This window comes from Chinchilla lanigera, unplaced genomic scaffold (assembly GCF_000276665.1).
Source record: "Chinchilla lanigera isolate Chin_1 unplaced genomic scaffold, ChiLan1.0 scaffold00048, whole genome shotgun sequence".
NCBI classification, from domain to species: Eukaryota; Metazoa; Chordata; class Mammalia; order Rodentia; family Chinchillidae; genus Chinchilla; species Chinchilla lanigera.
The window spans coordinates 15475010-15502830 of NW_004955449.1; the positions used below are offsets into that span (position 1 = coordinate 15475010).

At 40.8% G+C, this 27821-nt stretch overlaps 1 protein-coding gene across 2 annotated transcripts in view; it reads right to left on the reverse strand.

The window, feature by feature from the left end:
* LOC102012708 overlaps window positions 1-27821 on the reverse strand; it is a 94471-nt gene that overhangs the window by 11631 nt on the left and 55019 nt on the right. For both annotated transcript variants that reach the window (XR_001235813.1, XR_262508.2), the window contains exons 3-4: window positions 14429-14606; window positions 13270-13416 (exon numbers count right to left, since the gene is read on the reverse strand). The gene's annotated coding sequence lies outside the window, so the exon portion shown is untranslated. The remainder of the gene's footprint in view (window positions 1-13269; window positions 13417-14428; window positions 14607-27821) is intronic.

Genomic DNA, 27821 nt, shown 5'->3' on the forward strand with positions numbered 1-27821 from the left:
TTCTTCCTGAGTTGGCTGCAGGTCCTGTGGAGGCCTCAGTCACCTGTTGACTCAAATTGTTATTGTTGCTTCAAAATTTTCACACCACTAGTCTTGTATGTCCATCCTGGGCACCCTGATTGAGACCCTATGGTGTTGCTGGCATTTTCTCTGGTCTCTGGGCCTTCCCAAACAGTTCATCTCAGTTGTGGCAGGAGCAAGGGGGGAGGTCGTTCTTTGGGCCTTCTGGTGCCATTTACCTGGGTCACAGTGATGGAGAGGCAGTGGGAATGGCTGTTCTCCTCCACAATGTTCACCTGGGTTCCTGCTGGGCTACTGTGTGGTGGCAGAAGCAAGAAACTTCCTTTTAAAAACTTCCTTTTAAAATGTGAGTTCTTGGCTTTTCTTGGAAAATCAAAATATTTAATTGTGCAAGATCTTTATTGCTTACATAGAGATCTTCCAACTTCCTATTATCTACTTTTTATTTTGCTCTTTGTGTTTTGGGTTTCTCAATTTTTTTAAGTAATACAGTGTTTGATCATTTTCAGATTATGATGGCAGGATTTAAAAAATAAGTGTGAGCCATGGGGCAAAGCCTGAGGTAAGTGGTCAGAGGAAGGCCCTTTCCTTACCACCTCTTCCCCAATGGAGCTGCTGCCTCCACACCTCAGCCTGCTCCCAACTCCTCCTCTAGTGCTTGGTTCTGCTTCTCACCCACCCCTTCCTCCTCCGCCTCCATTCCCCTACTTGACTGTTCTTTATCTTCTCTTTCCTACTCTGGTTTTTGTCTCTTCTACTCCTCAGAACAAAAGGGTCTAGAGACAAAGGGAAGATGACATCTTTCTCCTCTTTCTACAGTGTCACCTAATGCCCACTCATACCCATCACCTAACCTTTCCTGAAACAGGCGTCTGTCCTGCCCCACCTGCTTTCTAACCAGGGACCAACCAGGCTGTGCCCCACAGACACACAGTGGCCTCGCCAGCCTGCAGCCCACTCCTCTCTCTCGGCTGCTTGCCAGTCCCTCGGTTTCTTCTCTTAAAAAGAACCCAACGTTGGGAGATGAGGGAGAAGAGAGGAGGACAAAGAAGATAGAAGGGTTCTAGAGCTCACCCAGTGGATTTCTGCTGAGAGAAAAAGCCCAGTGCCATGCTTACTATCCTTCATGAATACGGGAACAGGGGATAGTATGATACTGCATGCAGTCTTACAAGACTGCACTGTTATAAGTAGTTATGTCATGAGGTCACAGAAAGCAGAACTCATATTCTGGGACTAAAACTAGAGTCCTTTGGATAATGCCTAATATGGAAAAACATACAAGGGTATGTAATGCTTTTCACTGACTATGACCCAATCTAGTAATTCTATGTGACTTCAGTGGGGACAAGGAGAAATAATGAATCTCTTGTTTTCCCAGTTTTTAAATACTATTAGTTATCATTACTCCCAAATGAGGCTGTACATATTGTACTAAGCTGGAGGCCAACCTGTGTATTCACACATATGTTTCTTTTAAAGATCTATATTTAAGTATTACAACTATTTTCAACATGTATAAGCTTAAAAAGAAGAAACAAAGAAAGGTAGGAAATGCATTGGCTTTGTCGTACTGAGAAATGTACAAGAGTTTGATGTAGTCAAAGAATTCCAATTCAGTGATGAAATTTGTCAATAAATACAAAAGCACTTGAGTACCTCAAGTAGGTTTGGACTTCAAATTAGTTCTCCATGTATGGAGATGAACTCATCCCATAGCCCTAAATCAGCTTGGAGTCGCATGTCCAGAAACTAAGGATTGCAAGTGTGAACTTTTCACAGTCTCTACACACAGATGTTCAAAGATGTACATTTCTCTACATAATAGCTGGCTTTGGCTTCTAAATCTTTCTTTCAATTTGGTGGAAGAAAATGTAAGTGTACCTATTTAGGGTAAAATTTTGTTACTTCTGGAGTGAAAAAATCAGTAAATTTTAGATAAATAGTCAATTCTAGAACCCTCTCTGTTCCCCGATACCAGGAAGACTATGTATTATCCAAAGAGGTGAATTTAATAGATTAAAAATGTTGTTCTATTATTCACAAGGTATTTCTGGGTCACCTTTGCCATAAAAGTAGAGAATATTTTTAAAATAAAGTTGGGGCATATCCCATAAAAGTTTTACAACTCACTTAAAAATCATAGAAGAGCTGTATATTTCAAGATGTAGATTTAAACTCTGGTTATTTAGCAGGATCTTGGGAGGCAGGAACTGCTGTATCAACTAATGTTGTGCTCTATATTTCATTACTGCCTTTGTGTTTTTTTAAATACCACTAGAATAACGTTTATTTAAAATGTCACACTTTGCAAGCAGCACATTATATCCATAAAATGTACTACTACCAATGCTATTACTCTTATTTATTACAGTATATTAGTTATAGACCCTCTGCCATAATATCTTGGCTTATTAACATTCTACATACTAAAAAGCATAATAGATGGCCCTGTAATGAGCAGTTACAAAGTCTAGTTACTCATTCTCCCTTGGCTGTCTCTTTGCTCAGAGGAGAAATTTGAACAGGATTGGACCTGTGCCTGAAATGTCAAACATCTGATTCAGCTTGCAGGGTGAGGGTAGAAGACACCATTTCAGTACTTAGTTATTGAGAAATACCCCATCTCCTCCAGGACTAACAATCATCAAAGTTGCCTGAACTAATCCCAAATTCAAATTGCATAGGAAGACAGGACAGGCTAGGCTATGCAAGACTTAGAACCATAACATTTGTGTTTCAAAATGTTTTTAAGAATAAAATGGCAAGGGTGCACCAACACTGTAGAACTACACAGCACTGTGTAGTTCACAAGAACTTTTTTGCTAACATAAATCTCCTGTAAACTTCTACACAAGATGAAGCACTTAAGAGACAGTTTGATCCTGGGAAAGTACCCAATGAAAACTAAACACAGTAAGAGAGGGTCCTAATAGAAAAGACTGGCTAGAAAATCTTTTCTCAATTGAAATCAAGAAAAAAATATTCATTGTTTTCTAAAATAGCTGTGTCAGAAAATCTGTTGGTGATGATGTGGAAAAATTGGAACACTTGTGCACTGTGGGTGGGATTGAAAAATGATACAACTGCTATGGAAAGCAGTATGTTCATTCCTTAAGAAGTGAGAAGTGGAGCTGCCATGTGATTCAGTAATTCTTCTGAGTATATATTCAAAAGAACTGGAAGCATGTTCTTAAGGAGATAGTTGTGCTTCCATGTTCATAAGAGCACTACTGACAATAGAGAAGATATGGAAGCAATCCCATAAACCCATCAATGGATGCATGAATAAACACAATGCAGTACATATGTGCAATGGACTATTATTTGGGCTTTAACATACTACAACATGGATGAAACTTGAGAATATTATGTTAAGTAAAATAAGCCAGTTGCAAAAAAAGACAAATGTTGTACGATTACTCTTATTTAAGTATCTAAAGTAGTTACATTCATAGAAACAGAAAGTGGAATGGTACTTGTCAAGGGGTGGAGAAGGACAGATAGGGAGGTGTTGTTTCACTGGTGCAGAGTTCTAGTTTTGCAACCTAAGAAAGTTATGGAGATCTGTTTCACAACAATGTGAACAGACTTAACACTACTAAGCTCTATACTTCAAAAATTGTTAAGATAATAAATTTTAGGCTGGTTGTGCTGGCACATGCCTGTAATCCCGGCACTCAGGAGGCTGAGGCAGGAGGATTGCTGTGAATTTGAGGCCAGCCCTGGCTAAATAAGGAGTTCAAGCCCAGCCTGAACGGCACAGTGAAATTCTGTCTCAAAAAGACAAAATATACATATATATTTTATGTTCTGTGTTTTCTTTAATATTTCCCCAAAAATATCTATTAGTTCTTGATGAGCATAAAGGATAAGAACTAAATCATATTCAGAAAATTCCTCATGGGAGAAGAATGCAGGTAATTTTATCATCCATGTTGTTACTGGACAAAGTTTTCTTGTCCTACAAATCAACATGGCTAAGCACACTAAGGCAAATCTGTCGCTATAGAACCCAAACATTGTTTTGGAACACAAGTATCATTTTCAAAAGTAACTTGTGATCTAAGCATTACCTGAAACCAAATTCCCTAGGAAACTTAGTGGTTGGGGGTTTTGTGGTGGAGGGGGTATGGTGCAAGTTGGTGTGATCTCTGCTTGGGGGTTGGTTTTGTGTTTAGATGCAAGAGGGTAACTGTATTCAGCCACAGCAGACCACAGAAGGTGCACGTGTTGTGTTTCATTCCCTAGTTTCATGCTACGCAGCAGCAATTTGCCAACCAGTCTTGATGAACTGTAGCTGTGCAGCGAAAGGAGTATTTGTTGTTAGAAACACATTTCTTGTCCGCTATTATGGGGGCAAGGTCCAGATTAACTCTACTTTTTAATAAAAGATGGAGTGCTATTGGCAAACTATTAAGGAAATTGCGGCTTTTGCTTGAATTCTAGAAAACCCGTAACAAAAATTTACTACCTTCCAGCTTCATACTGCAGCAAAGCCCATCCTGTGGACCTGCTATTACTTGAGTAACTCTGGGGAGTAGTGCTAGATGGGTCATTCTAAGGATGCAATCATGTACTGATGAGCTCCCCTGCCTGACTTTCCTAATTGACTCTAGCAGTGCATCTAGTGCAGTAGCTGCTAACCTACCCCATCCCAACTCTATCTGGCTCCTAATGACAGCAGAGTCATCGGAGATCACTTGCCAGTTTGGAGCTGGGCCTTGGAGTTGCTGTATAGGCTTGTCAGGCAGATGTGTAGTAAATACCCCAGCCAAATGCACAGCACATTTTGCTAAATGAAAATACTGTGCTAGAGACAGAACATTACTTAACAGTAGGTGGGCAGTTCTTCCTGAACAGCTCAGCTCCTCCCTAACAGAGACCCTGTGGAAGAGGCTTCTGCAGCAGTTGTAGGAAGAAGAGGTCACTCTGGTAACTTCTTCAAGCAGACAGTGGCTAATAGAAGACAATTTCTTGGGAAGCTCCTCTTATACCTTTTCTATATAAGCACCATCAAACAAAACCCCTGGGGTGGTCCTTTTGCACAAGCTGTCTGTGTAAGCCTTTCCTTCTTCTGCATGAGCTCGTTTGCTGCTCATCCTTCAGGTTCTACTACTGCTGAAAGGTGTTCTGGTCCACATCTGTAACTATGCCCAGCCCTTCTCTTTCTCAGGAAAAACAACTAACTTTTACTGAGTGCTCATAACCACCTAGAGCTTGGTATCTTATCACTTCCTCTCCAAATACTACATCTATTCCTAGGGAGTTGCCCAATTACACTGTTGGCTATACAATCTGAAATGTTTCCCTTTTCATTTTACCTGAATGAGAGAAAGAGAAAACCCCAAGTGATACTCTGTCTTCCAATCTCACCAAGATCTTCTCCTCAGGCCTACCCATACCTGGGACTAAATATAGTAACTGAGTCACCACACCAACCCCTAACACCTTCGGGGGCCAGTAAGTGCAAAAATGGATATGCCCACAGAACAGCCGCCTAAATATTTAAAGACTGTAACACACCAATAAAAATAGGCATCTCATGTCCATGTCAGATGTGTGTGCCAAGATATATACAGATACATATACAGATATATATATATATATAATTATTAAAATGGGGTAAATTGGAAAAAAATATAAATATTCAGCAAAATATAAATATTACTCCACATAAGAGAACACCTGGAATGCCACAACTTAAAATTATTAGTACTATAATGAATATGATTATTTTAAGACTATTATTATCTTATGTGAGTGAAGATTATTAAAGATCTTTTGTAATTACTATTTTTATATAGATATGTAAAAAGAAAAATGTAGAACAAAGTAGTAGCAGTGTTTTTGCGTACTGATCTTATAAGTTATATTTACTTTTTTCTGTATATTTTAACAGTTTTCAAAAACTTTTAATACTGAGAAAAAAGAGACAAATTTATAATGAAAATTTGTATTTTTAATCTAATAATTCTATTTCCAGAAATCTCATTTAAGGAAAAAAAATCAAAAGTAAAAAGACAGAAAGGCAAAAACTGAATTTAAATTATTTTAACACCCTAAGTGGCTTCCACATTTAAATAAAATCAAAGCAGTGTCTTGCGAGAAAAAGAAATTCTTTTGAGTGTATATCTTTAAAGTAAAAAAAAATTCATTAAGATTATTGAAACTTTGAAGCTTTCTCATGTTTGCTATTTTTTAAAAAATTATTCTCTTCCTCCTGGGATGATTAGCAATAAAATTCTTAGGAGAATGAAAAGGAAGAGCGGGGACGAAGCGCAGGAGCGGGAGGAAGAAGGAGAGACCTATATATTGGTGCATCTGCGTGGAAAGCACGGGAATATTCAGAAAGTGGGCACAATAGTAAAGCCAGAGCCGAGCAGGACAAAATGCCCGAAGGATAAAGAAGATCTTTACTGAGTCATGCAGAGAAAAGCTGGAGGTCTTAGTGTAGGCTCTGAGGAAGAAGGGAGGACATTCATGGCCACCACCAGGGAGGGGGGAAATCCCTGTATTTAAGGTGTAAAGGGACCTTGTGGATGTTCTTCAGATAAACACGCCCCATCACCACCCACTGCCATTCACAGCTCTCTGGGGTGTCTTGTTCATGTAGCAAATCTCTCATTTATCAAACAAATATTATTTTTATTCTCTTCAATTGTTTGATCAATCTTGCATTCTTACATCTGGTAATCTGAGCAACTTTGTTGAAGATAACAATATGTAACGTAACGTAACAACTATTGTTAAATTCCTATCACCTAGTTTAGAAATTCTGTACTTTTTTTATTGTTTTTGTGTTGTTTTGTTTTTGTCTTTGTTGTTGTTTTTTTTTTCCCTTTAAAATAAAAAAAAAAAAAACACCAAATATTTATTGGGTGGTTTGACATAGACAAGAGAGAAAAGGAGGGAGGCTGTTTTAGTTGGGCATGTTGGTATACTTGTCTCCTCCTTCTTTATTTTTTTATATTTTTTCACCAGCACATATTTGCAGTGCATAATGTTCACACACCGCCCCCCCCAGGAAGTTGGTACATGCACGTAACACATCTCACTTTCTTCTTCGCCCCTTCCCCTCCACTTTCTCTCCCTTCCCCCCATCTCTTGGTCCCCTTCCTTTTTGCAAAAAAAAAAAAAAAAAAATCTATCTTCCTATTTCCTATTATCTAACTTTTATTTTGTTCTTTATACTTTGGGTTTTTCATATAAGAGAAACCATGTGATCTTTAATCTTTTGTGTCTGATTTATTTCACTTAGTATTATGGCCTCCAGGGGCATTCGTTTGCCTACAAATGCCTTAGGCTTATCCTTCTTTATGGCAGTGGAGTACCCCAGTGTGTATAAATACCACATTTTCTTTATCTATTTATCTATTAATAGACATATAGGCTGCTTCCATGTTTTAGCTATTATGAGTTGTATCCCTATAAACATGGGTATGCATGTGTCACTGTAATATGATATCTTTAACTCTTTCAGGTAGATACCTAGAAGGGGAATAGGTGGGTCAAATGAAATTTCTAATTTTAATTTTCTGAGGAATCTCCATACTGACCTCCGTAGTGGTTATACTAGTTTACATTCCTACCAACAATATAAAATGTCCCCCCACCCAAACACACACACAGCCTTACCAGCATTTATTGTTTGTTGTCTTGATGGTAGCCATTCTTTCTGGAGTAAGATGAAATCTCAAGTGTTCTTTTCATTTACATTTCTCCAGGGCTAAGCATATTTAACATTGTTTATGTATATACTGGCCATTCATACATCTTCTGAGAAGTGTCTATTTGTTTTAATTTCTCAATTTTTGATTGGGTCTTTCATTTGAGGGGCCTAATTATTTTGAGTTCTTTATATATTCTAAATATTAGTCCTCTGTTCGCTGTTGATAAATTTTTTCCCATTCTGTAACTTGTCTCTTCACTCTTTTGGTTGTTTCCTTTGAAGTGTAAAAGCTGTGTAATGTGCTATGCTTCCAATTGTTAATGTTTGATGTTATTTTCTGTGCAGTTGGGGTTCTGTTCAGAAAGTCCTTGCCTCCACCTATGTCTTCAAGAATTTTACTTATTTTACCATCTAGAAGATTAAGTACTTCTGTTTTAACATTTAGATTTTTTAACCACTTTGATTTTTAGCACATGGTGAAATATATGGGTCTAAATTCAATCTTCCATACATGGATAGCCATTTTTTCCAGCACTATTTGTTAAGTGGCTATCTGCCCTCCAATGTGGTTTGGAGCCCTTTGTCAAAGATCAGAGCTGAAGGTGGCTGGGGTTGTTTTGCATCCTCTATTCTGTCTCATAGATCCACATTTTTTTTTTTTTTGCAAATATCATGCTGTTTTTATTACTGTCACTTTGTAAAATAACTTCAAATATGGGGTTATGATACCTCCTGCTTTCTTCTTGTCACGTAGGATTGCTTTTGCTTTTCTCGGTCTGTACTTATTCTATGTGATTTTTAGAATTGTTTTCTCTAGTTCTGTGAGAAATGCTGTTGGTATTTTGGTTGGGATTGTGTTAAATCTGTATATCAGTTTTGGACATGTGCAAATTTTGGTCATTTTGGCAGTGATTCTGCCTATCCAGGAACAGGGGAAGTCTTTCCATTTTCTGATGTCCTCTTTGATCTGCTTTTTTAGGATATTAGAGTTTTATTTTAGAGGTCTTTTTCTTCATTGGTTAGGTTAATTCTTAAGTATTTAATTTACCTTGATGCTATTGTGAGTGGTATTGTTTTCCTAATTTCTTTCTCAATGAGCTCATTAGTGGTGTACAGGAATGCTATTGATTTTTGTATGCTGACTTTGTATCCTGCTACACTTCTGAATTTGTTTATTCATTCTACGCATCCTTTGGCAAAAATTTTGGGGTCTTCTATGTAATGGATCATGTCATATGTAAATAATGATAATCTGACTTTTTTTCCTGTACATACATAGCCCTTTGTTTCTTTTGCCTGATTGCTCTGGCTAAAGTTTTGAATACTATATTGAACAGGAAGATGATAGTGGACCTCCTTGTCTTGTTCATTGCTTTTAGAGGGGAAGCTTTCACTTTTTCCTCATTTAATATGATGCTGGCCATTGGTTTGTCATAAATGGCTTTTTTTAGATTGTGATAAGGTCCTTTTATACCTATTTTCTTCAGAGTTTTTATCATGAATGGATGGTGGATTTTGTCAAAGGCTTTTTCTGCATCTGTTGAGGTGATCATGTAATTTTTATTCTTGCTTCTGTTTACGTGATATATTATGTTTATTGATTTGCATATGTTAAACCATGCCTGCACTACTAGGATAAAGCTTACTTGGTCATGATATGTGGTCTTTTCAAGATTTCTTGCATTCTATTTGCTAGTATCCTGTTGAGGATTTTTGCATCTATGTTCATTAAAGAAATTTCCATATACTTTTCATTTTTGGTTGGGTCCTTGTTTGGTTTTGAAATCAGGGTAATGCTATCTCCCAGGAATGATTTTGGGAGTACTCTTTCCCTTTCAATTTCATTAAAGAATTTCAGGGATATTGGTGGTAAATCTTCCCTGAAGTTCTTATAGAATTCAGCAGTGAATCCATCAAGATCTGGGCTTTCCTTAGTGGGTCGGGTTTTTTCATTACTACTTCAGTTGTATTGCTTGTATTGTTTGATTCAGAGTTTTCATATCTTCTTAGTTCAATTTTAGTAGTTCATATGTATCTATGAATCTATGCTATCCATTTCTTCTCAAATTTCTAATGTATTGGCATATAGATTTGCAAGTAGTTACAGATAATCTTCAGGATTTAAGAGTGTCTACAGTGATTTCACTTTTGTTTTTTCTATTTGCATTGATTTGATTTGGGTCTTTTCTTTCCTTTTTTAGTAAGATTTGCTAGGGGTTTTTCTGCTTTGCTTATTTTTTTAAAGAACCAACTCTTTAATTTATTGGTAGTTATTGTTATTCTTTTGTTTTGTTTTTGTCTAAACCTCATTGATTTCTGCTCTGATCTCTATAATTTCCTTCCTTCTGGTTTTCAATTTGGGTTATTCTTGTTTTTCTAGGATCTTGATGTGACTAATTAGCTTATTGCTTTGCATTCACTCTGTTATTCTGATGTGAGCACACACAGTTATAAACTTCGCTCTTAGAACTGCTTTCATTAGCTGGGCGTGGTGGCCCACGCCTGTAATTCCAGCACTAGGGAGGCTGAGGCAGGAGTATCATTGCAAGTTCAAGGCCAGCCTGGGCTACAAAGTGAGCTCAAGGCCATCCTGAACTGCATAGAAAGACCCTGTCTCAAAAAGACAAAAAATCCCCAAGCAAGAACTGCTTTCATTGTGTCCCATAAGGTCAAATATGTTGTACTAGCATTATCTTTTAATTCTATAAACTGTCTTATTTCTTCCTTGATTTCTTCTGTGACCCATTGATTATTGTAATATGTATTGTTTAATTTCCATGCATTTGCATAGTTTATGTGGTTTCTTTTGCCATTGATTTCTAGTTTTATTCCACTACAACCCTGATAATATGCATGGTATAATTTCAATTATTTTGGGTTTACTTACGCATGCTCTATTGGCTAATATGTGGCTAATTTTGCAGAGAGTTCCATGTGCTGTTAAGAAGATCTGTATTTGGGGCTGGGGGTTTAGCTCAGTGGCACAACACCTGCCTGGCAAGCATGAGGTTGTGAGTTCGATTCCTGGTACCGGGAAAAAAAAAAAAGATCTGTCGTCTGTTGTTGTTAGGTGTACACTCTGTGGTATAGATTAAGTTCACTGTCTGAAGGTTTGTTTGAATTCTGATATTTCTTTGTTGTTTATGTATAGTTGATCTGTTTGTGACAGTGGAGTATTGAGACCAAACATTAAAATTGGGTTGACACTTATTTGATCTTTTACATCCAGTAGTGTTTATTTTATAAAGTCAAGTGAGCCATTGTTTGGTGCATATATGTTTGTCATTGTTATCTCTTCCTATTGAATTATTCTCTTAACCAATATGTAGTGACCTTCTCTGCCTCTTCTGATCAGTTTTGACCTAAAGTCCACTTTGTCTGACAATAGCATAGCAATTCCTGCTTGTTTCCTAGTTTCCATTTCATGAAATATTGTTTTCTATCTTTTGATTTTTAGTCTATGAATTTTCATTTGGATTAAATGTGTTTCTTATATATACCATATGGTTGGGTTTTGTTTCTTTTTTGGGGGGGTGTTTCTTGATTCATTCCACCAATCTGTGCCTTTTGATTGGAGAGTTAACACCACTTGCATTGCAAGTTATTACTCAACTTTTATAAGGTATTGACTTATTCTTGTCATTGCATTATTTTCCTGTTGCTTATTCCCTTTCCCCTTACCCCTTCTACTTAACAGCTCACCCTATCTGGTATATTCATTTCACTAGATTTTTTGGCATTGTTGGCTTCATTGTCTCTAGGATACCCTCAGAATTTTTGGAGTGCTAGTTTGGTGGTGATAAATTTCTTAAGATGCTGTTTGTCATGGAAAGATCTTATTTCTCCATTAATTTTAAAAGATAGTTTTGCAAGATCTATCAGTATGGGTTTGAAGTTCTTTTCTTTTAGGGCTTAAAATACTTTACTCCAAACTCTCCTGGCCTTTAAGGTTTATGCTGAAAAATCTGCTATAATTCTAATGGATGTACATTTATATGTGTTTTGTTGCTTTTCTCTAACAGCTTTTAAGATTCTGTTCTTGTATTGAGCTTCTGGGATTTTGACTGGTAGGCCATGGATATGCTCTTTTCTGATTGTAGTTCTTTGGAGTTCCATATACTTCACTTATCTATATGTTAAATTCTTTCCTCATGTTTGGAAAGTTTTCTGCTTATTTCTGTGAACAGGTTTTTATGCCATTTGTTCTGTCTTCTGATCTTTACCAATTCCAATTAATCTTAAATTAGTTTTCTTTGTGTCATCAATCAGTTGCTGGGTCCATTTTTCATGTTCTCTTATTGTTTTTAAAATATCTCTGAGTATTGGTCACAGTATTAGCACTATATCCTAGTTCTAATGTTTTCCTCACATTGGTTGTTTCTGCTGTCCATATTTTTAGTAGAATTCTTAATCACCTGGATTTCTCTTTGGAACCTTTTCATGGACTCTAATATTTTGCTAACCTGCTCATTCATGTTTTGTATCATGTTGTTCAGCTCAGCTAGCCTTTTATTAATGTTTTCTGTAAACTTGTTAGTCATTTTGTTTATTAAGTCCATTATCTGTTTAGTTACATCTTCTTTGAGCTTGCCAAGTACCTTATTGGTCTATTTTTTAATATCATCTCTTATCATTTGGAATAATTCAGCTGTGTGGCTTTTGATTTCCTCCTTTCCATGTCCCGTGGATCAGATTTCAAGGATTGGGAACTTTTGGACATATTTTGTTGCTTTGTCTTGTCTTTCTATTGTTTTGGTTTGGTTCATTTGTTTCCGTGTGTGTGCTGAGTTTTGTGGGTTGATTATAGTGGAATGACTTCATTGCTAGTATGGTAATCTTCTTAGTTTCTTAGTGCTTTTCAGTGATGCATTCTGGGCATGGCCAACTATCGGCTTTTGCCTCTGACCCAAGAGCTAACCAACTCCTTTAATTTGGAAGGGGAGGATGCAGTGCGATTGGCCCACCACCTAGTTCTCTGAGAATGGGCCACAGTATTATCAGTTACACAAAGGCCATCCAGATATTGGCATACAGAGAAAACCAGTTAATACCAAGAACTATATCACCCTGGCAATAGCAACCAAATCAGCAATGATAATTATATCCAAAGACAAACTGACATACCAAAGATTCAGTAATGTACCCTTAACCATAGAAGAGAGATATATAATTATAGTATAAACACAAAGACAAATCAAATATTGTCACATTGTAAATATCTATTAAATAAAATAATTATACTTCCACCAATAGGAAAAAGAGAATTCAATAGTAACGGCACAGAGTTAACTAAAGATTAATAAAGATTAATAGTTATGCTAGTAAAGATAGAGGAGATAGGGAATGGGTAAATGAAAGGAGAAATATTTGAAAAATGAGGAGGTTAGAAAAGTGAGACAAAGGGTTGTATTTGGGAGTAAAAGGAAAATAATAAATTTAGGTACAAGTAATAGAAAAGAATGAACAAAAAAGGAAGAAAAAACAGAGAGCAAAATAAAAAAGTTAGAGGGAAAAACCCCAATGCCCCCCCAAAAAGAGTGAAAAAATTAGTGTTATAAGAAGTGGGGAAAAAAAACCTCTCTATTTTTGAATGAGTGGTTTCTTTCGAGGGTCTTCAGTCTTGGAATCCAACAAGTCACCATTTTCTCCACTTAGCTTTATGGCCTGTGGGTTTATGAGCTTCACCCGCTGCTCTACAGGTCTCTCTGTCCATACGCCCCAGGCTGTGGAAACAGTGCAAACCAAGGCTTGTCCTTGTTCATGCTGGCAAATGGGGAAAGCAATCAGACCACTGGCCTCTGTGCTGGATGCAGGCAGCAGGGTGGGGATTCAAGCAGACTGCTGACTTAATATCAGAACTTTCAGACCCAGCCACCTTTAAAAGCCACATATACCAAACCCGGCTTCTCACCACAAAAAATAGGCCCCATGACCTTCCTGGTCTGAGCTTAAACTTCTGAGGGCATCTATGTCTAGCCCACATCTTCTCTGTGACCATCTTTTGTAGTGGTTTCTCCTCACTGTGATAGGGTGACACTGAATACCCTGAAGTGAAATTGCTTTGTAGTTGTTCTGTAGCTCAGTCTTAAGCAATTAATGCTTGCCCAAAATGGCTGCTGATTAAACCCTCTCAAACACAGTAGGCAACACATTGCATTTCCTCTCCAGCTTTAGCCTGCAGAAGGCTAAAGCACTTTCTTTCACAGTTGTGGGCATGAGTAGAACCTTTCCCTATAGGCCATATGAAATTAAGCAGGAGAGAAGAACAGCCATGCATTAATTCAGTGTGAAAGGCCTCAGCTGGGTGAGGGGAGTAGCTAGTAGGTAGTCATACAGAAAGAGTCTCTTTCAGAGTAAAACCACATGCTGTTTTTGCCCAACAGCTGTGGGCTTTTCTTGCAACTAGCAGGACTAGCCTGGCCCATTGTTTCTCCCTGGATGTGCTGACACTCTCCAGGGGCACATTCTTTCTCCAGGTGTTGCCTCATTCATGCTCAGGGGAGGCAAAATACAGGGCACAGAATGCATAGGTATGGAGTTGCCTGGGGGCCAATAAGTTTCCTGCAGGCACTCACAGCTCACTGTCTTCCCGCCATGATGTTTCTAGCCTTGTCTCCTCTTTAAGAAATTGCTTCTTCTTTCCCCTGCAGACAGGCGTTCTTGTAGAAATTTCTTTACACCTGGTCTACATCCTCATCCACAGTGATTTGTTCTCTACAGAGGTGGACAACCTACCCAAGCTTAGCCAACCAGTGTAGTTCACTTCCTTGGCCATTGCAATTAATCAAAGAGTGGTCATGCAGCCCAGTGCAAGCCAAGCAGACTTCCCTCCTAGTTTCTCCCAAGTCTGCTGGGAGAGGAGGGCTCCTTCCCTGTGGTTAGAGAGCTACAAGTCCAGACACAAACTCAGAAGCTGCAAAAAACAGAGAAGAAAATTAGATGATGAGCAAGAATATTCAGAAACACTAGATGGAGAAATCCAGTGAAGTCCTGCTAGTACATCTCCCTGAGTTGACCACTTGCTGGCTGTTGGTTTGCATAAGCTGTTTCCTTTTTGTTCTGCTGACTCTAATTCCAAAGTTCTTGCTTCTAAAGACAGAGTGCTTTAGAAGTTCTTGCTTCTAAAAGTTCTTGCTTCTAAAGACAGAGCGCTCCCCAGTACATGAGCAAGATGTTGCAAAGCTCTGTGATAGTGGTAAGCCTCCCAGACCTGGTGAAACAGACAGGTACAAGGCCCAGCGTTTCAGCAGGACAGTGAGGGAGCTGATGGTGGCGCCATCTCGTTGCATACCCTCTTACCTAGCAACACTATTCTCCCTTCACTTAAATGAATGCAACCAGTATATATCGACTACCTACCATCTACTCCCTTCACCGGCTGAGGCCTTTTACACCGAATTAGTGCATGGCTGTTCTTCTTTCCTGCTTAATTTCATATGACCTATAGGGAAAGGTTCTACTCATGCCCATAACTGTGAAAATGCAACATATCTTTCATGGAACGTTGACAAATAACCACAAGATGGGGCTGTTATGCAAGAGAAGTAGAAGTTTACGGTGGGTGGAAAGAGGCTGTAACATGTTCCAACATTCAGGACAGAACATGTACATTTTTTCTCACTAAAGAAAAAGGAAAGAAAATATTTTAAGCATATGCATGCTTCAGAACTTTTCATAAAATCGAAGCCCTGTTTGTAACAAATTGAGAGCATTTTAAGAGCCTAGTGTTTCTTTCTGGGAAAATAATACATAGCTACATGTTTTTCCCTCAGAGATTCTGCCCACATCAAGGTTGCTGGCTTGTCTTTCTCCCTAGTTTAATTTTTTAGTTCATTCTTACATCTCTTTCAGTGAAAGACCAAAATATACAACTGAAATGTGTTTGCTTATTATAGACCTCTATGTCCACTGTATTCAGCTTTAGAAAGAAATAAGTAACATTTGGTATTTCCAATGAACATGCTCTCATTGTCTGATTTCTCCCCGCTTGAGCTAAGTTAAAACACTTTGACCTGACTATTTTTCACTTCAGGGTGGCCGTTTGAAGATTTTGATCATGCATGATTAATAACAATAACATAAGTGGCCACTGTGTTAGAAATTCGGGAAAGAGGCAAGAGAAGGGTGAGCTGTAAGTACGCCTTTGCCTTTCCAGAGACCACACTGTTCTCTGGGAACGGGTGACCGCCAAAGGCGGTGGGCCAGGAGACGCACAGAGCACAGAGTCTGCATGCGGGTGCTGGGGAAGCCACAGAGAGGACTGCTCCTGCTCCTTCAAGGGCACCAGCCAGTCTGTGTTGCACTAACTCAAAAATGGGGGCATCCTGTTGAGAAATGCAAAACCTAAAAATATACCCCAGAAAGTACTCTGACCTTGGCTTGAAAGTCAGCCCAGCGCCATGACAAGAAAGGCCTTTTCCATGAAGATTATGTTCTTAAAAGCCATATTTCATCTGCACGCAGACTCCCAGTAAAACCACACTCAGAAAATGTGCATCTTGGCTAGCCTTCAACTGTAAAATGATTATATTTGGCTCTGGTTATTCTGGACATTGGATATCTGTATAAGGGTTTCTTTCTGAAATTCCTTGTACAAAATGTTAGAGGTTATAAACTGCATTAATGGTGACATTGAAGCAGATCTGCTATTACTGTATGCATCTAGCACTTAATGATATTTGGAAAGAATTCAAGGACAAGGCAGAAAAAAATGTTGCATTCAAGTAATACAGAGTGTACATACTTTAGAATCAACTATAGTAAACCTGCTTTTCTTAAGGAAATCTGTCCAGAGAGCCAAAAGAATGTAAGTTTTAGCATTAAATCCAGCATAAAAGGGCATTGTGTTATAATTTTTTGCATATGGTGGAGTTACAATATTTAATATTTCCAATATCAAAGAATTTCAGGGGACCCTCTTATGTGTTTTGTATATATGTTAAGGCTAACTCTTGAACTGTGATAAAAAGCTATTGAAGAAGAGGGAAAAAACAGTTTTATACATTTAGGTAACTTTCTAAGGAACAGCTGCCTCCAATGAAACAACAAATACTTTTTAAAAACTCTTGGGGGTTCAATATTCCTCAGTGGACTGAAAAATCTGGAAAAATGGATTTCATTAACAACTACAGAAATATTGAAAAGATATTTGAAATGGCATTTAATACCTGCAAAGATAGGAACAATCAGTGGTTTAAAGTTTCACCATAAAGCTTGGTAAATAACACTGATTACAGGTCTTATTCAAGCAGAAAATAATGAATATGTAATGAAAGGAGAATAATGATCCAAATTGCTCTTAATACTGGAGTTGTGCCTATTGATTGGCCTGGAAATAACAGTGCTAATCGTATGGTAAAAAAAGCCAAATTCTTTAGAAAGGCATTAGCCTTGGAGGAACAGGATACCCGTTTCATTGTACTGGTACAATATTTTATTGAGTAAAGCCTTCAAATGTGTACTTAAGAAAAGTGCCAGGGTTAGCCCAAGTCAAATAACATTCCTCTCCACCCAAGCCTGTAACTTGTGAAAGGTATTTATATAAACATATTCTGAACACCTACTGTATGCCTGGCATGCAAGAAAATCAAATAAATGATTCAGCCTTCTGCAAGATAATTATTGTTCTCACATTGGCTTTTTTCCTGGTACTCGGTATTGAACTTAAGGCCTTTGCACTAAGCTACATCCTCAACTTTTTCTGATTTTTTATTTTTGAGAAAGGTTCTTGCTAACTCACTAAGCCCAAGGCTGGGCTCACACTTGTAATCATCTTGCCTCAGCCTCCCAGAGTGCTGGGATTACAAGAGTGTGCCACCACTCCCACTGTCTTATTTCTAGTAATCTAAAGAAGTAATGATCGTCTCAAAACAGTAAATTTGCTCCTTAGACTGGCTCTCTTGAAACACTCTAGCAAAGCTTCGTGAACAAACATATTTTCAAGGAAGGAATACACTAAGGAGACACAAGATATTTCAAAATATCAACATCCCTCATCTATAAGAAAAGCCCCAAAAGATTTTAAATTTGAAACATCTTTACTTCTCCTTAACGTCTCTTGAGGACATATGAATCCAATTATGAGTTTAATTTGCATTCTCTTCACCCATTTTTGAAGGCTTAAGTGTATCCTTAGATCCTGAACTTGAAAGTTGAACACTCTTACTTTAATTTAAGTGATAACACATAAGCGTGTGATTTATGAAAACAAGTATGTGGAAAACACCAACTCTTCCGCGTGCTAAGGCTTTTTGACAAAGGAACTGTCAGCGTTAAGGTTTGCCAGGTGGGGGCAGCAGAGAGCACCTTCAATGACAGCCAAAGACCTTAAGATCAGGCGGTTGTTAGGGAACCCTCAGGGCACCTGAGACCTGGGCAAGATCAGTCTGTGGTAGAACGGTCAGCTGAATGAAGACGCTGGTAACAGGCAGAACAAGCCAGGAGAAGCAAGCAAAGGGAACAAGAAAAGTGAAGGCAGAGCAGAAAGAAGTTACCAAATATTCACCTCAAGCAAAGGACTGAATCTCTCCTACCTGTGGCGTTTCTCAGTGAAAGGAGGACGGTGATATTACCACCTTGCATGTGAGGCAGTGCACATAAAGCACTCAGTACCTTCCCCGCTAGCTCACCCAGAGGCCTCACCAAATGCTACGCATTGTTGGCACCCTCACCACTGCTGCCAGAGAGGCTGACAAGGGGGAGCTAAGCTCCAGCTTCCAAGGGAAAGGACAGCTCCTCAGACGTCCAAGGCGGTAGGGAAAGGAAGCCACAAAGGAGAGGGATACGCCGCTGCGCTTTGGGTTGAGAGATGGCTTTGTGGACACTAAAATCCCCTACACCCCAATCTGGCCCCTAGAAACACCCATCCGTCTTCACCCTGCCTCTGTCTTCACCCTGCCTCTGTCCCTGTCTGGGGACCTCCTGTTGTCAGCTGTGGGCACCTCACTGGAACGCGAGCCTGCAGAGGAAGACCCAGCTGTCCCACAAGGGCGGATGGGGAGTGGAAGTGCTGAGGAGCAGAGTCCATGGAGGGAAGGCCTCTTCAGGATGTCTGGTGGGGCTTGTTCGGCAGATGACTAATTCTTGGAAGTTGTTCTTAGTTTTTAATTCCTGTGAATGGCCCTTTTAGTTGTGAAAATGCAACTATCTCTTTTTTTACTGTGAAGAGGCTAACGTACCTGCACAGCTGAGTAGAAATGCTCTTCTGCGATGTATTATGTGGTCTGCTTCATAATGAGAGTCTCTGACTTTTTAACCACACTGTGCTCTTGAAAAAGTCAAGGAAGTTTTGGGGAGGAACCATGAACTGTTTTTTTGTAACAACAGTTGCACTCTGCCCTACTTACCACGCTTTACAGTGGAAAAGCCCAGACTTCAGGAAGAACACGTCGGGGTGCTTTAGTAGCTGTTTTTGCCAGGCAGTGTAATGGAGGCCGTTCCCATGGGAGATGGCTTTCGTCATCCTCAGTGAGGGTAGCAGGAAGCACAAGCCAAGAGAAGCAAGGAAGAGGAAGAGTGAGGTGGACAGCAAGCATGCCTTGGAATTTGGGAGGAGAGGACTTGTGGGTCACCAAAGGGCCTGAGGCTTGCAGGCCTAGAAGCCCTGCAGGTAGAGTGAGAGGTGGTTCCAGAGAGGTGGTTTGGGGGCAGTGATGGTGCCACGGCAAGCAGAAACACTAAACGACGCACAGGATGTGAAGGTAGATTTATTTATGCCTACGGGTGCTGATCAGGATCATTCCCAAAATGTCAGGCCCTGATCTCTGGTGGTCTAGGGTTTCTATGAGATAAGCAAGCAGGAAGTACAGAGACAGAATAGCTTGTCAATTGGGAACTGGGTCTTACAATATGCATCATAGTGACCAGTCATTTCTAAGAGACAGAAGCAACCAGAGTGCAACAGGAAATACTACCTCAGCAACTAAGAAACTAAAGTATCCTGGGGGAGTGCATTTTCTGTTACAATGGGACCCTGAAGTCTAGTTAGGGCCACCTCTAAACCTCAGCAGAACACTCAACTATGCTATGATTCCACAGCACCTAAAGTGTCAAGACTGAACTTGATTCCATAGCATTTAGTAGCTACGGAATGTTTTTATTAAACGTCATGATTTTCCCTGCTTGTGGTAAAGGCACAGCATATAAATCCACCCAAATATTCAAATTGGAAGCTTCTCTACTGCTTCTCACTCCTTCACTGAATCCACCAACAGCTCCACCAGTTGTGTCCCCAAAGGGACTGGAGCTCCAGCCCCAGCGCTCGTCTCCTCCCTCTCCACCACCCTGGTCCAGCTTCTGCTTTTTCAACCTGGGTGCCAGGTGCATCCTCTCCATCCCCTGACTTTTTCTTTTGACCTTCTGCCATCTTCTTTAGACAGAAACCTGAAGGTTCCTTTTCAAAAACAAGTGAAGCCAAGGATTCCCTTATGTAGAACCTTCCAGAGTTCTCAGGATAAGACCTATTGAGCACAGTCTGCAAGACCAGGTCCAGGTTTTGTGCGCTTTGAGGAGCTGGGTGAGAGCCTGCCCTCTGGGAAGAGCTTCCTGGGAAGTTCAGTTATAAAACAGTGCGAGATGACCATTCCAAGGATGAGCTACCCTGTAGGTGACAAGCAACTGTGACAGTTTGGGGGCATTCCTTCTAGGAGAATGCACTTCCTGTTCCTACTGGTGGGAAGTTGTGATAGGACAATAAAGGAGAAATGTGACTAACAGTGTCGGCACAAGATGGCAAGGCCTAGGGACATGCTGGTAACATGCCTAATCCAGGGAAGGGTTCAGCCTCACTATAAATCAAGCCATCTTAGTCTCAAACAAAGGACAAAAACTTGTGCAATTTGTATACAATAATAGCTTCTGTTTATCAAGTACCTGTTAAGGGGCTGGCTTTATGCCAGTCATTTTACGTATTTGATTAGAACCACTTCATAAGATAATTATTATCATCTCTGTGTTTGATATATGGATACTGAGGTTCAAGAGGTTACTATAAGTAAATAAGGCACAGTCTTAAAAACTACCCCATTATTTTTCTTCAAGAAGAAAAGTGTCAGATATAATGTTTATCATTAATCAATGCTGTGTGTAACACTGGGTGTGTGTGTATTCTCTGTCCCCCAGTGCTAGAACGTGAGAACTCCGCGGTGGAGGGAGTTTTGCTCACGGCTGCCTCCCTAGAACACTGAATGCTGTCTGGCCCCAGCAGACCTGAAGTAGGGACTTTTCATGGATGGCAGAAATGAAGTTTGGACTCAGAGCTTTACAAATGTAGGTGAAATTAATGCAAATATCTTTGTATTTGCACATAGAGATTTGGTGCTGGATATATTTTCTTTCTCTCCACCAAAGTGCTGCTATTAAAATACAACCATGCCTTATTCAACCAGAGGTTTCCATTAGCAACAAGAATTAATTCAATTATGAATCATCAGCAGCTGACATACTAACGCAGATCATCCCCCTACGATTATTGAGTCTTTTTCTAATTATAAAAGTAATATGGTAGAGAATACAAGCTACATTTGTTAATTTTAAAAAGCAAAATATGTACTGTTGTGAAAATATTTCCAAGATGTATATTTTAGTAAAACAATAACACCAATAAGGTGCAGAATATGTTATGGTATGCCTGGGAATAATAATAACTGTTACTGAGAGCTCACTATGTGCCAGGTACTATATTACACTTGCCACATACATTATCTCATTTAATTCTTTTAACAAAATGATGTTGTTAGCATTTTACCCTCATTTAAATAGTACTATTACCTCAAATTAATTTTTTTTATTTTTAAAGTTAGAGAAATCTTGCAACATGCAGAGTGCACACACGTGCATATTTTACATCTATGTTTACTTCTGTATCTCCATATACTGAAATCTGTGATACTGCATCAACAAGTACAGTCCCCTTCCTATCCCACTGAGTTGTAGTTTTCTCTTTTTATATACATGATTTTCCTCACCAATAATGAGAAGCCTGGCCCCAGGTGCCCTCCATATTCTTATTCATTGAGTCAGCCCTGTGTCTACCCCGTCTCCTGTTGCCTCTACTATCTTTGTTCCACAAGGATTTCTCTCTCCTCTCACGGGTCTCTGACCCTCCACATCAGACTCTTGTCTCCCCAGCAGCCTCCAGTGACCCACGCGAGTACTGAGAGCTCCCTGCCCCGGGCCAGGACTGCCCAGACCTTGGGGTGCTTGTGGGGTGTGAGGTTCCACCCCTGCCCACACTGGGCAAGGACAGCTCCCTGGCCAATCAGGGACCAACATGGGAAAGTGCCCCTTGGGCTTCCAGCGTTCTGAGGCTGTGTCAAACTCAATATGTCGGTCTCTCCGGTGCCCTGCTCTTAGAAGCACTAAGAAACCCCAATCATGGAGGACCATTTAGCCACTCATTTGCCTGAGAATTAAACACAAGAAATAAAAAAGGAAAAGAATGCACCGGGAAGGAAGCTGTTTCCTGAGCTGAATCCCAAGCAGCAAAGTCACCACTGGTGTCACAACAGTGTTGCAGGCTAATAATGGGCTGCTCCTAACTGTCGGGAGAAGCAAACAGCACCACATTAAAACGGTTCTATTTTTTCCCGTCCTTACAATAGCAGCACAGTGACAGAGCGCTGATCTCGGAGAGAAAGGGCCGTGAGATAAACACACACTAAAGCCAGGGAGCAGGTGGGGTGTGATTTTCCTCTTGAGAGATTAGGTAATATATCCCAAACACTCAAACTTCCACTGGGATCACGGCCTGAGGTACCAGTCCAAAATCACCTGCCAGTCTCAGGGCCTCAGTGAGTCCCCTGCTCGGGGCAGGCCTGCCGGACGGCCTGGTTCCTTTTTTTCGCACTCACCTCTGCTTGGCGGCTTGCAAGGTGTTTCTCTGAGCAAAATGCAGGATTCAGAATAAACAGCAGACCCCCGGCCACGCCTGCCTTTCCCTCTAGCTGCGTTAATTGGCAGCTGCTTGGCCCTGGCTCATTTGCCAGGGACAGAGCTGGGTTGAGACTGCTCTTTCTCTCCCCTGGCAGGAGCCGGCGGTTCCCAAGTTGCAAGTTTATCTCTAGCACTTCTCATCTTCATTCAGTAATCATGCCGACGCTGCCCTTGTCTGCACTTGTATCTGCCTGTGTATTTCCAGCCACCTTTTTGCCCTTCCTCATCTTCCTCTTTCCTTACTGTTTTTCCCCCTGCCCTACATCCTTGGCTTTCTTCCTAAGCAGTGTGAAAAATGAGGTGAAGCTTGTGTCTGTGGAACTTGTCGGAAGGAGAAACTTTAAAGCCGGCCCCAGTTGCCCGCTTCTCTAACCACAGAAGGCAGCAGCTCCGCTTGCTTGGCAGTGACTCCAGCCCACCAGCAGTGCACCTTGACCCCTTGACCCCTTCAGGAAGTGACCTGATTTGGGGTCACTCAACAGACACAAGGAAAGAACAAAACTTCCTGTTAAAAGGGTATAATGCATATTCGCAAGTACTCACAACCAACGTTTTGCTTTTTCTTTTCTATATTTTGCTGGGGAGAGGTGGCTGTTTTTTGAGACATAGGGTCTCACTGTGTAGTCCAGGCCAGCTTGAACTTCCTTTGTAACCCAGGCTGGCCTTGAGCTCATATCTTCCTGCCTCAGCCTCCCAAGTGCTATAATTACAGATGAATGTCACCAAGGCTAGCTAGCTTGCCTTCCTCCCTTCCTGCTTTTCTTCTTTTTTAACTTCCTTCTTTTCTTCCTTCTTTCCTTCCTTCCTTCCTTCCTTCCTTCCTTCCTTCCTTCAGTCCTTTCTTCCTTCCTTCCTTCTTTTCAGGTACTGGATTGAACCAAGGGCCTTCACACATCCCCAGAGTTTTATTTTTTTAAATTTTGAGACAGGGTCTTACTAAGTCCCTGAATTGTCCAGGCTGGGCACAAGCTTTTGATTCAGAGTGCTGGGATTACAGAGGTGAGCCACAACACCCAGTTGTGGCTTCCTTTCTTAAATACAAGACTGTGACAGCAATTTTTCTCCAGGTTATAGAAGTTCCAAATCATAGAAACTCAGAGTTCCCAGCCACAAGCACAGGGGAATCTTTATCTGATACCGATTGTGAGAGGAAAACTCGGGAACAGATTTCACTCTGGGTAAAACATGTAAACTCTACCCTGGATCTATGGCGTGCTAGGTGTTTCCCACTCATTCTTCAAATCTACTCTCCTCCCTTTTCTCCACACACATACCCTATGCCCAAGTAAAAGGCTGACTGCTGGACCATGTACCCCTCCCACTGTAACACTGGAGATCACGAAGAGGGCAGGACGGCATGGCCAGCGGGTCATGGTACTAACTTACTGGATCCCTCTCTGTGAGGTCATTACTGAATATCTCGGCTCCTACCAGGTGGCCCTCTCTTTCCAGAGCCAGTCACCATTTTGTCCTTTGTCCTGTCAAACTGTGCAATAATTATTCTCTTCCACCAGCCTCGGGTATATGCTGTCCCATATTCCCTACATCCTGCCAACACCTCTACAAATAATCCTTTTATGAAACTCTCCCAAATAACTCAATTCAAGTGGACCATCTATTTCCTGCTGCTAATTTGATGCTTATATGTTTGCTTAGGCAAGGAAGACATGGGTATACTTAAGAAATTGCAATGGTAAATGATCAGGACCCAGGTTACCTAGAAACCAAGGCCCAGAGGCAGGAATTCTAGCAACTTGTGGCACAGAAGGGCAAAGGAGAAACCTCTAGTGATAATGAGTTATACAAAGAAGTGAATAAGTTTACTGACATCTGGAGATACCAAGTTCAGATGCTGTCAGATCCTAACATGTACTGTTCCTGTAGTATAGACAGGTACCTACAAGCCATTTTCACAGTTTAGATCACTTTACCCACTCTACAAATGAGGAAGCTGGGTATCATGCTTACTCCTGTTCTGTCACTCAACATTCCTCCCTCAGCACCTCCCAGGAATGATAAAACTGTTCTGGCCTGCAGGGAACTCACTTGAAGTGTTTTAAGTAGCACTCACTCTGGCCCTGGAAAGTCAGAACTTTCCCATCATGATGTTTAGTCTAGAGATGTCACCCAAACTGACCAGTAAGTCTTTCTTGGGATTTAATATACGCATGTAGTAGCAGACCTACCGGGATGGTGATATAAGACGCCAATGCCTGAGGCCACCTTTCCCTCTGGTAGAAGCCATGTCTACCAAGAAACCATACAGTACCAACCAACCAAGGAGAACGAAAGACAAAAGACAAAATAAGAGAAAGTGAGAGCACAAGAGAGATGACCTCATTCACTCCTGTATTCACTGTCTCCCAAATCAGTTTTGTCCCTAGGTTTTTTTTACCCTATGAGCCAACAAATACTCCCTTAAGAAAAAGTAATCTAATTTGAGTTGAGTTTCTGTCACTTGTGATTTTTAAAATCCTGCAAATTGAAGCTTGCTTATACCAATTCTTCAGCTGAGCAGTAATCAGCATATGCATGTACAGAAACTACCCAAGGTTGGGAAAAGACCATTGTGATATTATAAAATATAAATTTATTTGGTGTTCATTGCTGCCTTTTGGCATACAACTCATAAAATCCTTGGAATCTTCAAAGTAGTAGGTGGTGATTAACTAACAATCGGAAGTCCCCAGGTAGCTCCAGTTGGGTACTGGTCACAGGAAAGAACAAGAAAATTGGAACTTTCACTTAAACCCCAACTTCTGAAGAGGGGAGAGGCACTGAAGGTTAAGTGGATTACGAACAATTGGTAATGTAGTCAATCACGCTCATGTAACAAAGTCTCCATAAGAGTCCAAAAGGGAGACCAGGGCAGGAGAATTGGAAATTTGAGTGCAGCCTTGGGGACAACATAGGGACTTAATAAGAACTTGTATCAGAATAAAAAATAAAAAAGGGCAAGGAACATAGCTCAGTAAGAAGGTCCCAGGTTGAATTCCAACTTCAAAGAAAAAGAAGTCCAAATGGCCAGAGTTCAGAGAACTGCTGGACAGCTAAACCGTGAGGGTTCCTGGAGGGTGAGGCATCCAGAGAGGGAAGATAGCTTTGTGCTCTATCCACCACAGTCTGCCCATTTCTTCAACCATGTGCTCTGTAACATGTTTCATAGTAAACTGATAAACATGTTCCCTTGAGTTTTATGAGTTACTCTAGCAATTTAATTGAACAGGAGGAGGAGATCATGGGAACCTTAATTATAATCAATCAGAAACACGAGAAAAACAACTGTACTGAAAGTGGGGAGCAGTCTTATGGGACTGAGCCCTCAACTTATGTGATCTGACACTATCTCTAGGTAGATATCATGAGAATTGAATTGAATTAGAGGCCACCCAGCTCGTGTCTTCCACAGAACTGTTTGCTTGGAATGTGGGAGAGAAAAGACCACAACTGAGGTCATAAGTAGTAACACATCATTACAGCAGGCATCTAAATGTAAGCAGTCCCCATGCATTTGAGGGCATGAGTGTGCCCTTCACAGTGCCCCTCTCAGTGTCTCAGGGAAAGGAACACCTTTGGGGCCTCCTACTGGAGTAGTATTGGGCTTTGGGCTGCACATGTTCAAGTCAGCCCAAAGGTTTTTTTTTTTTTTTCCCCTAAGCTGTGGGTTCCTTTTTCATATCATACCAGGAATGCCTAGCATATCATCCTCAGCAAAGGTAGGCCATCCTTGAATCCACATTTTAGTGAAGTTGTAGCACAGAATTTATACATTAAATCCAGAATCTCACGAGGAATGGTGGTGGACTCCTAGAATCCAAACCACTCTGGAAAATGAGGCCAACCTGGACAACTTCAAGAGATCCTGTCTCATAGTAAAAATTGGAAAGCAAGCAAGGTAGGAATATAGCTCAATGGTAGAATGTCCCTGGGTTCAAGCCCTAGTACTGAGAAGAATAAAAAAATCCAGACCTTCTAGTAAGCACACCCACATGAAGTTCAACCAAATCTAATGTTGTATCTGCTTTGGCCCAATGTCTTTAGACTGTACCCCTGCACATATTCCCCAGGTTTCTGCTGGTACATAGTATTAGCCAGGTTTCAAAGTTTTAGTGGCATGTAAGTTGTGTTCTTCATGCTGAGATTGATACCATCTATGTGTAGTGGTCAGTGGAAGCAGAGGGGATGCCAGGGAGCATCTTCAAGGGATCTTTTTAAATGAGTGCTTTCCCAGGGCTGGGTCTTACCACATACCTTGTCTCTCAGCAATGCCAGGGCTTTTCAGAGCTGTAATGGCTTACTGTAGGCTCAATTCTGGTGTCAACTGGGAAACAACAGTTTCCAGAAACATTTCTCAGAATACCAGAAAGGCTGGCATTCTGTCTCACAGGGCACAGTCTATGCCCTGAATCAGAGACCATTATACAAGGAAAGATTGAAAAATATGGTGAATGTTTAAAAAGTTTACTCCAGACTCACACCACCACGGTTCCCAGCTGAAACTTGCAGAGAGAGCCAGGTATTTCCCATCTACTTCCTGAGGGCAGAGTGAGCGATCCAGGACCCCACCGCCATTACAGACTGAGTCTCTGTCCTCCAGGCACCTGCGGCAGACAAGAGGTCATCACTCAGAAGCCCCAGGGACTTCTCTGATTGGGGGGGCATGTATAGCCCCTCCCTGAGTGAGCCATGCACCAAGTGAGCGAGTGCTCCAAGAGCTGCTGGTTCCGTGGTTCTAATCTGTGCTTTACTCACACCACCATGGTTCCCACCTGAAACTCATGGAGAGAGTGAGGTATTTCCCATCTACTTCCTGAGGGCAGAGCAGGCAACCCAGGACCCCACTGCCATTACAGACTGAGTCTCTGCCCTCCAGTCACCCGCGGCAGAGAGGAGGTCCTCATTCAGAAGCCCCAGGGACTTCTCTGGCTGGCGGGGGTGCGTGTAGCCCCTCCCTGCACATGCCCTGCACTGAGTGAGCAAGTGCTCTAAGAGCTGCTGGTCCAGTGGTTTGACTCTGTGTTTTACTTTCGACTGGATCCCCCAGGGGATTGCAGGCATGCAGTCTGTGATTTTTGCCCATCCGGCCTGCATCTGGTTCCTGTATGTGTCCTGAACTGACTGGAGACACAGAATCAGGTGGGTCACAAACTGTTGACCCTGCAGTTTGTGTCTGGGTTTTGCCTGTACCCTGAACTAC